The following is a 17,021-nucleotide window of genomic DNA, read 5'->3' as shown; positions in this document are numbered from 1 at the left end:
GAAGTTTAAGTGAAAGAATGATGTATTTTGCACTATTTTTTAAAAACTAAGTTGGGAAGGTGTTAATTGGTACATGGGAAAAAATTAGATAGAATTATAAAAATAATTATAGAAGTTAATCCACAAGTTTTGAAAAATTATAATTTAAAAAGAAAAAAAAAAGTTAGAAAGAATGAAAAGGGAACGTGGAAAAAATGGATTGTCCTTTCCTTCCCTTTTAAATGTCCTCGACATTGTTAGTTGGTCCATTTTCTGTGTTAAGAATTCTTTTCCACGTTCCTCCATCTCCGATTTGATTGTAAAAATTATTATTATTATTATTATTAATGCATCTCTTCCAGAGATGAATTTAGGGAAGACTAGTAAAAAAATAATAATAATAATGAATGCAAGATGCATTCGGACGGAGACAAAAAAAAAACCACCCATTTTTCCTAATAATTTAAAAACTCCCTCTTTTATCTAATTAAAATCTAAAACAACCTTATTTTTCTAATTAACCCAGAAATACATGAAGATGGTACAACTTAAAATGTACCCAAGTATTGTTTATTATATATTCTCACATTAAATTTACCCAACAATTCTCCGATTATTTTAATTCACTTGACTCATGTAACCATTCTTTTATCCTTTTTTTTTTCTTTTCTTTTCTTTTTTAATCAAAAGCACCCAAAAATATTTTACAGTTGAGTTTCTTTATGAATGGATTATTCATTTTCTTCTTTGATGACATCATGGATTAAATAATCACAATGGTGATTGATGACTTATAGATTCAATTCTATAGGCTATCTAATTGCGTGTGAGGCACAACATTTGATATAATTTTACATATAAATCAACAAAATTCATTAAGTGTAAAAGAAAACAACAAACCATTGGTGAAAAAGTATCCATATAATTAAATGTCTTAAAGAATTAAGTTTATAATCTCAACCATCAAAGTTTGACTTTGATAAGAAGGTGCTACATTTTCATCAATTCTCTCACAAATCTTGATGAACGATATAAATCTAGCAAGGATAACAAAAATATATCATAAATAATAATACATAGAAAAGACATCTCCTATTTGGAAGTGGGCACATTTTGATATAAATGACCTATGGACAGTTTCTTTAGTACCAAGCATGAATGGAACCACGTGTAATCTCCATGAAAAGTACCATTTCAATAGTTTATCACTTTATTATTTTTTGCAAGTCATGATTCTTAATTTACTTGCTTAGGTGGATGCAACTTAAATTGCTAACGAGGAACAAACGAGTATTGGAATGCTCCTTAAAAATACCAACTAAAAAGTATATAACAGTCATGAGAAACCCAAATGCATTCATGTTTTCTTAAAAAAGACATTTTTATTGATGTATGTGAAAAGATATATAAAAATAAAAAAAAAATAGTTATTATAGAAAAAACATGTCAGTTGACATTAGTAGAAGAACTCTATTTTGTAAAGAGATCTGAGTTGATTTACTAAAATATTATGTTTAAATAAAGTCTCATTTTAGTTATGGAAAAGAATGGTCATGAGTATATATAATTGAAGATAATTATTTTCGTTGGTATGAGGTTGATTGAAGTAAAATTGAAGTAAGATCATCAAAGATTTACACATAAAATGAACAACATCATACCATTGTAGAAAGTCGTTGTCTTTCACACAAAAAATAATTAAGACAATGCTATCATATAAAATATACATATATATGTGTGATATATATATTGAAACAAAGTAAAAGAAAAAGTAAACTAATATTAGAAGTGTATAGAACAAATGGAGCGTGAACCGTGAACCCATCATGGGAGCCAATTTAACTATCTGAATGCCGCCCTTTCTACTTCGGGACAAGCCGCATCCCACTAGAGATCACCCTTCCTTTGTGTGATTATATTTTATAGGTTACTTATTCCAATTTCAATCCTCTCAAATTTTTTCTTTATCGAAAAATATTTTCTTAGTCACCATGTTTTGAATAATATGTGTTTATTTTATAAGTTTTCAAGGGTGGTTTGTTTAGTCCCTAAATATTTAAAAATAACTGCATTTAGTTTATGAACTTTTAAAATATAAATTTTTTTTTAATTTCTAATTTTTAAAAATAGGTTTAAAAGTTCCCAATAATTTTTTATTTATTATTTTAAATAATTATATAATATTTTAAATTAAAATTTTTTTTTTTTTAAGACTGTCTCCTCTCTAAAATTATTTTATTTAATTTTAAATACCAGAGGACTAAAAAGTTCATTTTTAAAATTTAGAGATCAAACATGAATGTTCTTTAAAACATGGGACTAAAATTATAATTTTTCCTTTTCTTCATATTTAATAAGTCTTTCAACTTTTAAACTTATCATATTTAATAAGTAAATTTGTCATTCCTGACAAATTTTCTCCCGATGCCTAAAAAAAGTCAGGAAAGGTATCTTTTTCCGACATTTTTTTAGACGTTGGGAAAGAACGTCTTTCTCAACGTTGTTTTTAATATCGTCAAGAGAAAATGGTTTTTCCCACGCCATTTGGTTAGACATTGGGGAAAAATTGGGAGGAGGGAAAATTTGGGAGGAAAAAGTTTTTAGTGGTTTATTATGACAATATGTTAAAAACCGTTGGGAGAAACCTCCTTAACAAACGTTTTTTAAGAGTCAAGAAAAGTCTCTTATCTCAACAATAAAGGTGGCATCGGGATAGGAGACTTTTCCCGACTCTTAAAAAAGTTCACCGAGAAAGGAGGCTTCTCCCGACGATTTTTAACATACCGTCGAGAGAAATTAAGTCGATTTTTTTAAAAATTGATCCCCCCCACCCCCCTTCTATTCCCTCCCTAAACCCCCTCATCCCCCTTCTACTTTCCCTCCCCAACCCTCTCTGGAATCCCCCTCCCTTCCCTCTTCTACTATTCCCTTCCCTGCCTCCCTGAATCTGCCTCCTCAAATCCCTCTCCCCTTCCCTCTGCCCATTCCCTTCCCAACCCTATAACCCCCAACACTCCCTCCCCGCCTTCTACTTTCCCTCTTTTTCCTTTGTAAGTTTTTGTGCTCCTTTTCAAGTCAATTGGATTATGGGTTATTGTTATTTCTAGAAATTTTGTTGTTTTTCTGCTTCCGTTGGTGTTAATTTAGTGCATGGATTGATGGGTTTTGTATTTCTTATTATGGGTTTTTGTTTATGTTGTCATTTCTACTTGTGTCTTTAATGCCTTCCTCCCATTTGGTGAAACACCAAATAATTATTTTTTGAATTCTTTATTTTATTGTAATTAAAGATGTCAGAATGATAGTTGTGGAGGGATAAGTGTATCCTAGCGTAAATATTTGCACATGGAGGGTAAATTGTTTTTTTTCTATAGTTTGAGGCTTTGAATCATGTCAGAATTCCAAAATTACCTCCAGTTTTTAAAAAGCCTTCAGACCATTTGGTGAATGTGCGTCTCTACGAAAACTTTACAACGATAGGGTCTCCCTCCATTTTGTTCATTTCTTGATCGTTGAAAGAATACTAAGCGAGCGTTTAGAGAATATTAAGCGAGCATTTAGATATTACTAAGCGATCATTTAGCTAACTGTTATGCGATCTTTTAGCTAACTATTACGCTATCATTTAGATATCTATTATGCAATCGTTTGGCTAACTATTACACGATTGTTTAGTTTTTATTATATGATCGTTTAGATATCTGTTATGTGATCGATTATACGATCGTTTAGGTTTTGTTATACGATTGTTTGGCTGACTGTTACGCGATCGTGTAGATATATGTTTATGTGATCGTTTGTTTTTGTTACGCGATCTTTTAGACATCTGTTATGTGATCGTTTAGTTTTATTATACGATCGTTTAGGTTTTATCATGCGATCGTTGATGACAGGTAGAAATGCATGTCATCTTAGGTCTTTTACTTAGAATTATGAAGGTTGTTAAGCAGAATATGTGGCAATTGTGCTAGGAATCTATGAAAAAAGTGAGCTTGCGTCGATAAGCATGATGAATCTCGACTAACCCATTATTATGAGATATTATGCGTTCAATGTTCTATTTTTGTAGCTAATGCAGGAAGTGGACACAAACGCAGAAACCGGACCACTGCATAGCCGACCGCATGCGGAGAAACTCTCCATCGCAAAGGCGAACGCATCGATCAATGCATGAATGTTGCGGTAATCAGCCACATGGGTCCATCGCATGGGAGTTGCGATTGCTGTCATCATGTAGAGTTGCGGTATTAAGTGAATGCAGTCATTGAATGATTGCAGCTACGCGATAATGCATAATAATGGGATCAACGCAAGGTTGGTGGAATGAACGCATCAACGCATCTACTTCGAAAAAATCAAAAGATGATGTTGACATTTCACCTACCACGCCATTAGCGGCAGAGGTTCAGAAAGAACTAAACACGTCGAATGTCAGAATCAGAGCAGTCCATTAATGTTGTCGGCGATCCAGACTCTATATAAAGAAGTCGATGAGCAGAAATTCAACTTGTCTGGGGATTATCCCTGCAACCTAGGGTTTTCCCTACGATATAGACAAAATGCGTGAGAAGACGTTTGAGAGTTCTTCACCTCTTTCATCCATTCCGAGTGACGACCGGAGCCTTCGACCGGAGCTAGATCTCGGGAGAGTCAGCTCCACTGCCCATCCATGGCAGCATCGGCAGCCTTGACGTACATCCGTTGGAAGCAAGTCTTTGCTTTCAGCCGATCATTTTATTTTCCTTTCTTTTCTTATATTGTATTGTATGACATTTTGTGATTAAGGAATTAATACAATTTATTTTCAATGCAATTATCTGTTTCCTTCGACTCTATCTTCTTTGCTTGGTATCTTTACTTTCATTGCAACAATTAGTGAGATTGCTTGGGTATCGCATACTTAGTCATGTGGATTAGGGATATCAAGCATGTAGCAACCCACCGAGAGATGTGCGTTGCATGAGTGTGTAAGTAGCCTTATTTGCTTAGTGTGAAGTTGTGGCAACGATTGTCTATAGGCTAATGTAATGCTTGTCTATGAGTAAAGTCAGCAACAACCAACTGCCCGAGAGGGTAAGTGGTTGGTCGCATTAAGAAATGTATGCATTGTTCATTAGAGATAGGAATAATCTTAGGTTAGCCAAGTTCATGCGGTTACTTTGTCCTATGAGCGCATCATTCATCATTTAGACATACTTGGGAGAGTAGTCTAAAATCCAAATCTAAGACTCAAGAGAGCGTATTGGAACGTATAAGAAAGAACGGGGAACTTAGGGATAAGCTCCGTTTGTTAACATGCATCGCATGCACCCTAGGAATAGGTATGATATTATGTGGTTACCTTATTTGTGTGTGTGTCACTTTGTCATCGCATAAATAAGAATAGAGGCTTATGTGTAGGTCCTATAGACTTATCGCATATATCGCACGCGTTCTAGCATTAGAAGCCGTAGTATTCGCACCGAGAGGTGGTTTACTATTGTATGTGTGTTGCATGATCGCATGACTTGCGTTGACTAAGGTTGCCCTTGCGGTCACTCTTAAGTATTACAATGAAATCATCTCCACATTTTATCTATTTTACCATTCATTTATTTCATGTCAAGAATTGTCGTATCTCTACCTCTCATTCATATTCTCATTGTGTTGTCTGTTAGCTAGGAGTAGGAGGAAAGTTAACTTAGCAACCTCTCCATCATTCTTTTATTTAAACCGCCGCATGTACATTACTGCATTCATTTTGCTACAAGTCCCCGTGTTCGACCGCTGATCACCCGAGAAACTTGCGTTCGCGTTATACTTGGCGTGAGCACAAGAAAACTTGTGACAGGACGCTTGGTCATCGCAACATTTGTTAACACAAAATCATTCCAACGCATGACCATCGACGCATGACTATCAATGCATACCTTAAGAACATGCATCACACATTACGTCCAAGGGATTTTATTTTTCGAATATTTGACGTCTAATTTCCCATCACCAATCGTTTAGATTTTGTTATACGATCGTTTAGATTTTGTTATGCGATTATTTAGTTTTTGTTATGCGATCATTTAGATAAATTTGTGCTAAATTTGTAGAACACAATTAGTGTTGTCCATTTAACTAAGCAAATAAATAACTAAGCGATCGTTTAGATAAATTTGTGCTAAAATTACATATTGTACAATATAATTGGTGTTAAAATTACATATTGTATGGTATAAATTTGTACAGTATAATTGGTGCTAAAATTACATATTGTATAGTATAAATTTGTACACTATAATTGGTGTTGTACAGAAAAAATGAAGCGAAAATTACATATTGTTTAGTCTAGATGGACCAGTGTCAGGTGTTATCAATGTTTGCCTGCACCTTTTCTTGTTATGTCCTCTCTGACCACATCGTGTGCACTTGTGAATTTTTCGTGGCTCCTCTCCAATTGAAGGTATTCTGATGGTTTGACGTCGACCTACATTTACTACCTTTTGTGGTGGTAGAATTGGTTCAAAATCTCCAACATCTCCAACCCATTCTTAACTGTGTCTGACTAAGAAGATTGGTTCGGCTTAAGCAGCAAGCACACACTCAACTATAAACCATTTTGCACATAATGTTTAACATTAATGTTTCTCGGAGTCGCTGCAGATATTGCATGGGAGCACGGGATCTCGAGGCTATTAAACTCCATACACGTACATGTCCGTGAACGAAGATCAACCAACCCCCCTCCCCAAATATCCATCGTCCACATTAATTATATGCATATCCACCGAAGAAACACGATATGTTCTAGACATCAATTCTGATTTCTTAAGAATACTCATTGCGTAATTAGTTACAATGTTTGTGCATGCCATTGCATGTGTACATCGAATATAGAACCAACGTTGTAGCCACTCGTGGATATACTCTAATAGCTTTGTGATTGGTAGTTCTTGGGCATCTTTCAACACTCCATTGAGTCATTCTACAATATTTGTCGTCATCTTGTCATACCTACAATGGACTTGATAAACCCTTGCTCACCGTTGTAACCCAACCTCCTCAAGATAGGCCGTCACACTAGGATATTGATGGATCTTAGCCCAATGCATCTGAAAGTCAGACATTCTATATGTTTTCGTCACTAGGTAGAAGTATGGGATTATGTCCTTATTCTTGAATTTGTCCACCAAATTGTTTTGAATATGGTATATACACAGGGCATGAAATGCATTAGGGAATATCCTTACAACAACCTTTGCAATTGATATGTAACGATCTGATATAATCACTAGATTAAGAATGTCTCCTATCAAAACCTTCAAATGAGTCATGAACCAAGTCCATGATGCATCGGTCTCACCATCTACAATAGTGAAGAAGATTGGATATATGTTATTATTTCTATCGATACACGTTGCTATTAACAACATACCATTGTATTTCTCATGCAAATGGGTCCCATCAACAACAATTACTGAGCGGATGTAGTTTAGAAAACCTCTGATACATGAACCAAGTGCCATGAAGACGTACTTAATGTATTATCTGTCCTCTACTTCAACCTTAAATATGGTACTTGGATTTGCAAGCTTAAATGCCTCGCCATAAGCCCTAACTGTTGGGTTTTATGTCCTAAAACTCACAATTTGTAAAATGATAAACATTTTCTATAATCAATAAACTTATTATTGATTTTATAAATTGTACATATGAAAGTCTAAATCCAATAAACTAAGACCCATGACTATTACATGAGTACTTGAACTTTATGTGGAGACATATGAGTAGATCAGGTTCGAGTAAATAGTCAAAATGATCTATAGTACATGAATAAGTTGGGTACCTTATTATGGTAAAACTATTGGATGCGGTATACGCTATAGTTATACAAAGAGTTGTAAAGTGCTACATACGATGTGATCCTAATTCGTACATATTATGACATGAGGAGTGGGGGTGTCCTATGCAATGATTTTGCATAAGACCAGATCAAGAAATAAGTCACTCTTACTTTATAATGTTGTTTACTGTATAAGACTGACTATTTCACTTAGATAACCTAGGTAACTCGATCTTAATCCTGAGATAACTATGAATTTTTGTTTATTCGAGGTTATCCTTAGATTTGCATAGGTGAGGGTTGGCTCAACAGCGTCGGCTCAATAAGCCTCCCATTTCAGGGGTAAGACCTAATAGATAGCTGGGGACATAGGGTGCAAGACGGAGTTCACGCCTACTCGATTTAGGGATAGGAGAAAGGTTGTTCTCTCAAGTACTGAATCCAGGTCTTGAACAAGGTTGTTCTTTCAAGTACTAAATCTAGGTCTTGAATAAGAGGCCCCACCCTTTCATTGGTCTGAGAGAGTTTGGTTTAGTGATTGGATCACAAACTAGTTGTTCATTAGAGGATCAGTAGGAACTTGAGAAATAAGACGTAATCTCGGGGGTAAAACAGATATTTGACCTAGCCGTTATTACGAACAACCTGTGAAGGGTTGACTTGCTGATTATGGTTAAATCATGTGGACATAATATATCTACAGTGAGAGGAGTGCAACTATGGGCTTGAGTGGAGTGACCCATTAGTTAACAAATGGGGATTAATCTGGTCTAATGAGTTTAGCTATGTAATCTCGGATCGTTAGAGCCCATGATCTATGGTCCGTGAGGTCCAACATACTAGCGCGTAATTGGACTAGCTCTAGAATAGTGTGATAAGTTAATTTGAAATGTTCAAATTAGAATTAAGGGAATTAGTAATTCTATGAGATAAAATTACTTGTTTAATTTGAGAATTAAATGGAATAGGAGAATTTATATTTAAATACGATTTAAATATATAAAGATGGATATGTGTAAAAATAATTTAATATTTGATATTAAATTAATTAGTTTTATTTAAAAAAATTAATTTATAAAATTAATTTTATAAAATCAATAAAATTTTCAGTTTTAAAATCAAAATTGATTTTGAAATTAATTTTGATGGAAATTGGAAAGTTGGCATAATGCACAAATGGAAAAGCAAGTTTTTCCATTATCCCTCTTCTACTTGCTCACACAAAATCCATCACTACTGCCTTGTGTTACTCCAAACATGAGCTGAAACTCATGCAATTCTCTTTCTTGCATGATGGTCTACAATATATTGAAGAGTTTGAAGTGAATTTTTGGGCATGTAATCAAGAGAATTTTAGAGAAAAATCGTGGTGAAGAAAGTGTTCTTCAACAAGATTGTTGCTATGAGTAAATCTCTATAATCCCTTGATTCAAGTTTGTTTTAGTCCCACAACTCAATCTAGAGCGGCAAGAGAATAGTGGGGAAGATCTTGAGGTGGTCTGCAACAAGATTCGGAGAAGATTGCAGCTGGAGATTGAGCTTTGAAGAAGTTCTACAAAGGTATGTCATGAAACTCACTTGTTTCTGCAAGAGCATGCTTTATATTTTGCCAAAATTAATGAATTAGAGTGTTTAAATGATCCTTGTTGCTGATACATTCCTACACTAACAACAGCATATGATCCTTCTAGCGACCCTTGTGCATACACCAATCCATACTCTCTAGTGCGATAAGCCCGTTCGTAGGCAATGTCCTTATAATCTAGTCGGAGGTCCTCAATTATATCCCTTGGGTGGTAGGTTCGACCAACTTGTTCGTATTTGGACTTGATTAAGTGTCCAATAACCTAACTTTTTACTTGTCAATGATTACCAGTTCTCATTTCAAGAGAACATGTATGTTCGTTGGGATATTTCGTCACTTTGAAGGAATCACTTTCTTTTATTATTATTTTTTTTTTTGCATGGACCCTCCACTTGCATTCCTCCTTTATATCCTCGTTATTCAGAAACTCGTGGGGTATTGTGATGAGGTTGCCATACGATGGGCCCTTTGATGGCCTGGGTATATCAATAAATGGTTCGGTTGAAACGGTGGAATGCATTAAAATCGAAGACATCACAACTGGTGGAACGGGAGTAGGTGAGGTTGGAACATGGATGTCAGGTGTTGGAAAAGTTTGTAGAACTGAAGATTGTCTATATCCATGTTCAGTATTGAATTGTGAAGTACATTTGGGTTCACTGTTCTGACCAAACCAAGTTACATGGCTCAATATGATCATCAAGTGAAGACATGGTATGAATTGGATTGTGTTGATCGGTTGGATTGCAATGCTAGTACATATTGTCCATGTGTACTCCATGACTTTCACAAGGTGCAACTGATACAAATAACGACATCTGGGATTCCTCACTGCCTTCTAAAAAGAAGCTATGATCTTCATCGTCGACTATGTCAATTAGAGGAGTCGAGATCAATAGGTTATAGCAACATTTGATGTGTATATCAAACATATCCGACTCGATATTCAGTCGTTGGTGCATCATACAATTCATTGATTGTTATATCATTTCTGACTTTCAGACCTTTCATATGACCACCAACATAATTTCTTCCGAATTAATCCCAATCCCCGCCAAATCGTACAAAGATGCAAAGTAGCATCATTGATCTACAATGGGATAAACAAATCATTGATAAGTGAACGATCGTTTATATATTACTATGTGATCGTGTATAAATTACTATGTGATCGTGTATAAATTACTATGCGATCATGTATAAATTACTATGCGATCGTGTATAAATTACTACACAATCGTTTATAATTTACTATGTGATCGTGTATAAATTACTATGCGATCGTGTATAAATTACTATACGATCGTGTAGTAAATGATTGCATAGTAATGTATAAACGATCGCATAGTAATGTATAAACGATCGTATTATATAAATTACTACACAATCGTTTATAATTTACTATGCGATCGCGTATAAATTACTAAGCGATCGTATGCGATCGTGTATAAAATACTATGCGATCGTGTATAAATTACTATGTGATCGTGTATAAAATACTATACAAATGTGTGTAAATTACCACACAATCATGTAGTAATCGATTATATAATAATGTATAAATGATCGCATAGTAATGTATAAATGATCGCATAGTAGTGTATAAATTATCGCAAAGTAATGTATAAACGATCGTATTGTAATTTAATGCTAAATGACACTTATATTGTAATTAACGATTGTGCATATATTACTACACGATCGTTTATAATTTACTAAACAATCGTATATAAATTACTACACGATCATTTATAATTTACTATACGATCGTATTGTAATTTATGAACGATCGTGTAGTAATTTATACACGATCACATAGTAAACGATTGCATAGTAATACAGAAACGACCGCATATGAATGTATAAATGATTGCATAGTAATGTATAAACGATCGTCCAGTAATTTGATGCTAAACGACACTTATTATGAAAGTGATATGGGAGAAGAAATTGTATATTAAATGAAAGGCTGAAGAAACTGTTGAAGGAAGAAGAAATGTGGAATGAATCTGACGATGAAAGAGATCAACGAAGATGTTGGGCTAAAACTCTGAGAGAAAGCTAAAAGAGAACAATGAGAGAATTTCGTAGGGAGTTCGACGACAGAAAGTGAATAATGAGAGTGATGTTTCATTCGCTTCAATGCTATTGGAAGAATATTAGTTAGAAAAAAATGTTTTGGTAGAATGTTGGTGGCGTATTGAATGCACATTGAAAGAAGGGCTGAAGAAATCGTTGAAGGAAGAAGAAATATGGTACGGTCTGAAGGCTGAAGAAAACTAGGTGTAATTTTGAAATTTCGCATGGGAAAAAGGTCAGTGGTAGAAAAGTTTTAGGAAGAGGTCATTGGCAAAAATATTTTTGGGTTTTGGGTCATTATGTGAAATTTTCCGATTAAAGATGTCAGAACGATAGTTGTGGAGAGATAAGTGTATCCTAGCGTAAATATTTGCACATGGAGGGTAAATTGTTTTGTTTCCTATGGTTTGAGGCTTTGAATCGTGTCGGACATGACCTAGAGCATTTTAGGTTGTCTCTTTTGGAATGTACTGCCATCATCGTATAGGTTGATATGATGAGAATGCTTTTTCATTTTGTATGTTGGTGTTAATTAATGGTTTAGTTTAGTTGTTTATTTCACATATTTGGATGAAATTAAGTATTTTTATTATGAAGCTGAAACCCTAAATATTCATACTATACATTATAATTATTTATAACATATATTAATGCATGGAACATACTTTTCTATGGTGGAATTTTAAATCTACGTGGCATATAATATGCACATACATGTTTAATTTAAATATAACATACATCACATGCATAAAATATTTAAATAACTCTGAATATGGACCAATGGCATCGTAAGCAAGTAATTAAGCTAACTATAACAAATTTAACACAAAAATAGTTTCAAAGTGCCTCTGGATCGCTCGACCCGACTCGAACTGCAAGAATGGCCCTTCAAAGCTCCAAAAGAGGCTGAACTAGACCAAATAGGGTTAAACCGGACCCCTAGGTAACTGAACCAATCGAACCGACCTACTCCCACGAATCAATCTACGTGTGTGCATTTCTGAGCTTGGATGAGTAGTGTTGCAATGCTCCATCCCAACGTTGCAGCCTCAGGCTTCAGGAAGAACAGTATTGCAATGTTGTAAGGACATAATCGGGACGTTGCCTGGCAGTGGCATCTTCTCCAGTTTTTCTAATTGAGCTTGCTTTCTTGAATCTTTAATTACAACCTAATTTCGACTCTATAGACTCCAATAAAATTACAGACCCTTAAACACACATTAAAAATCATCAATCAAGAGCCATTACAAATATAACAGCGTAATTAAAGAGGAATCTAATGCCAAAGTTGGATGAACACCATATCAATCACCATAACATGCATGGCTAGAAATTCACCAACCAAACTCAAATTAACGTTAATTGAGTGCTTAAATCATGCTCTAATACCAATTTGAAAGAGTAAACATGCATAAAACGATAGCTAACAGAATCATTAAGTATTCTAATTATACTTAATTTGAGTGTTAAGCATACTAAAACATAGTTTTTCAAAGAAAGGGTTGCCGCTTGAACACCTTTGTAGATTTCTACTTAATCCTTACTAATCTCCATGAACTTTGCCTTCAAATCTTCAATAGAACGTCAAGAAAATCTTCTCTACTATTCTCAATCTTGGATTTGGGTGATGGAACCCTGAATTGAAAGAGAATCTTAAAAGGTTTGGAGAGGATTTGAAGTAATTATTCAACTAAGCATACAAGCACCAAGTTATTCAGTCATTTGACACTTCAAATGTTATTAACAAAATGGGCTAGGTATTTGAATTATGGAAAAATCCACTAAAACTCAAAGTTTGGGATAATTCACTATAAACCCCATGTTCAATTTCAATTATATTTGATTAAATTAAATTAAATTAAATAAATTTAAATTCAATTTTCAAAAAATTTAATTTCTTTTTAAAATGAAATTAATTTTAATTTAATATTAAATATTAAATTAATAAAATACTTAATTCAAACCTAAATCTTTATTCATGTATTCAATATTTAAATCATTATTTAAATATTTTAAACTCTCAATTTAATTTCAATAAATTTAAACATTATGTAAAACCCGAACCCTGATTACTTTAAGTAAGAGTAGGTAATGTGATGTCTTCTAATGAGCTATGATGGAATCATGTCTTAGGACTTATGGAAGAAAGAAGGAAGCCATGATGTAGTAGATGACCTAGGTGGCAAAGTGAATGAAGGATGAATTGATAAGCTGAATTTCACTAAATGTTGCCTAAGGATGGGGCTCAAGTAATGGGCTTGGAGATGAGGAATCAAACATGAGTTCGTGAGGAATTTTGAATGTGGATTAGCTATACTAAGGAGAGAGGTTAATTAAAATATAGAACAAAATTTGTTAGAATTCCAAAAATAGAGAAAGTGGGAAATTAAAAATTTTTCTTTTAAAAGGAAAATGTTATATCCATCAAGTAAATTATTAAATACTACCTTAGGATATAAAATTTAAAGGAAAAAAATTTGTTGAATTTCAGCCCTTAATCTTCATTAGTGGGCTAAATGACCCAAGGAGATTTCGTGCAAGAAGTTTGGCGGTCACATAGGAAGGAAGGCCAAATTCATTTGAATGGTTTGGACAGATTACTTGTGCTATTTGTGTAATTCCAGTGGCATTCGAAAGCTCTGTGTATCTATTTTCTGTGACTATGTTGCTGAAGGAAAAACTCGCCGGAATAAGGCCGGGGGAGTAAAATAAAGATGAAGGGTTCGTTTCTCGGGTGAATCTAGGCCATCAATGAAGAATTGAAGCTCCAAAAGCTATTTTAAGTAAAGAACTTTTTTCTTTCGCTGAAAGTCTCGTTTTTTAGTGGAGTTACGGTAGACAAATCTATAAAGGAAGGACAATCGACAAAACACGAAGATTTTTGAGCTAAAAATTTGAGGTAATATTGTTAACTCAGTTATAAACAACTTTGTAGAATGGAACTTTTTAAGATGAGACCTGGAATTCGAGTTATATATTTTTAAAGTTTGAACTAGAAGTTGTTGAATAAGCAAGCAGCTGCTTGAATTAGGGCCAATGATGAAAGTTTGAATCTCCAGATCAAATTATGGAGAATTTTGAGCTAAAATTTTAAAATAATGTTGTTAACTTTATTCTAAGCAAGTTTGTAGAAGGAAGTTCCTTGAGATGAATTCTGGAAATTTAATTATAAATTGTTGAATTTGAATCTGCAGTTTGATGCTCCAAAATTTTTCTAAGTGTGGGGAGTGTGGGCGATCAAAGAGTGCATTCTTTTGACACCCAATCCTTCCAAATTGGCCAAGTGTCCGACCCTCAAAGTGAATGGTAGGAGGCACAAAGTGATGGTGTGATATGTGAGCTTGATTTATTGAGTAGGCCTAAAAGGAAGACTAATGTAAACACTAAGTAATATGCTTATACGTGTAGGTTCAACGCCCATTGGAAAAGCCTATCAAGCCTTAAGGAAGCAAACTTGAAGGACCTGTGAGTGACTATAAATGATTTATAAATGATTTATAAATGATTTATAAATATTTTAATAATCCATGCTTTATTGACAGTTACTTTTATGCTAGTTATTTTACAAGAAGTTCCAAGCAATGCATATCCATAAAGTTTATAAACGTATGCTAGTTACAAAGTTTTTGAAATATGCTTTGGTACGATGTTGAACCATGGTAATTCTCAAAAGAAGATTCTATGACATGTTTAAGTTACAAGTATTTGTATTATGTTTTAAAGCATATGTGCTCTAAATGTTGTTAAGCATGCGTTAGCAAATGATATTCTTATGAAGACTATGTTTTATGAGATCAAGCTTTCTATAAGCTTGTTTTATGAAAATGTTTTCCTATCAGGTATTTTCAGCTTAATACTAAAGTACAAGGAAAAGGTATCTGAATTGTACTACCTGGTTTCAGTTATGCTATGATTCTGATACTGAAGTATATAGAGAAGGTATCAGATTAATTCACTCAGTTCAGTAATAAGTAGTGGTACCTTGCTTCAGTTATGATCCTTGACGTCAGGATCCAGTTTGCTCTACATGCACGTATGACAGTTAATCAGTTCAGTAGGATTGAACCACGAGGGTTCTTTCCTGAAAGGTGTCAAACAAAAGGGTTCTCACCCCAGTCGAGGCTTATGTTTGAGAGATTGAACAAAAGAATTCTCTCTTAAACAAGGATATCCGATGTTGAGAGATCGAGCAAAAGGGTTCTCTCTCAACCGAGAATCAGTTTAGCTATGTTTTCAGATACAATGGTTTTAAAAGTTTTATGTACACGTGTGCTTGGTATGTTTTTAGTTCCAGTATTTTTTTTTCTAGCTTTTAGTTTAAACATGAGATTTATGTTTTATTAAGTCACTCACGGGTCTAGTAACTCACCTTGTTTTTAAATGTTTTCCCTCCCCAGGTAGCGGTCAACTCCCCAGAAGCTAATTTCGTTGCTGGTCTGCCACTCAAAGACTCAAAGCTAAAGGAAGACTAGGTGTTTGTTCTATAACACATGTATTGTGTGTATAAGGACTAAACTTAGTGTCATGGGCTCATTGGATTTTATAGTGTACATGGTTGTGAATGTGAATAGTAGCTACGGAACCCTGTTGATGGAAGAATGTTAAGTGTTGGTTAATCTATTCAATATGTTTAGTATGTTAAGCTCTAAGATTGTGAATATTGTCATTATCAAGTCATAAATGCATATCAGGGTTCTAGAAAAGGTTTTAAATGTAAGTTTGACAGTAAGTGCCGACGAGAGGGTCGGTAACTGCTGTTGTCACATGCCCTTTTAAGTTAAGAAGGTACTCTGGGAGGGGGTGTGACACATTAATTATATAGAATACAATTATCAAAACCCTAAAAATGAATTTGAACAATTCAAATTCCAAAACCATAATTTTTTGAATTTAAGTATTTCAAATTCACTCAATTATTTTTAATCTAAGGTTTAATCTTTCACAAGTTAGTAGAAGAACCTTATGGACCTACAGATCATGAGCTTCAAAGATTTGAGATTAATTGATTAAACTCTTTAATCTAAATTAATCAATATTTATTAACTACGGAGACATACTACTATAGCTCGATAGTTGCACTCTCCTCACTGTATATATATTTCTATCCACTTGATTTAACCATGATCAGTAAGTCAGTCCTTCACAACAAGTTGTTCTTATTTAAAATTAGGTCAAAATTACCGTTTTACCCCTATAAATACATCTTGTTCCTTAAGTCACCATTGATCCTCTATCAAATAATTGGTTTATGATCCAACTAATAAATCATGTCTCTCTCTATCATGAGAGGGCAGTGCCCCTTTGTTCAATACCAGAAATCAGTACTTAAGAGAACAACCAATCTACTAACCCTAAATTTGGTACGAGTAAATTCCATCTTGCAGGACTATGTCCCCAACTATCTATCCGATTTTATCCCCAAAATGAGAAGCTTATTGAGCATTGCTGTTGAATTACTCTCACTTATACAGATCAAAGGATAATCCCAAATAAACAGGAGTTCATAGTTAGCTCTGGATTAAGATCGAGTTATCATAAGTCATCACATTGAAATAGTCACTTTTA

This window comes from Benincasa hispida, chromosome 3, assembly GCF_027475165.1.
Source record: "Benincasa hispida cultivar pf3 chromosome 3, pf3_genome.v1.1, whole genome shotgun sequence".
NCBI lineage: Eukaryota > Viridiplantae > Streptophyta > Magnoliopsida > Cucurbitales > Cucurbitaceae > Benincasa > Benincasa hispida.
The sequence above is the reverse complement of the archived record's forward strand: the minus strand, read 5'-3'. Positions refer to the sequence as shown.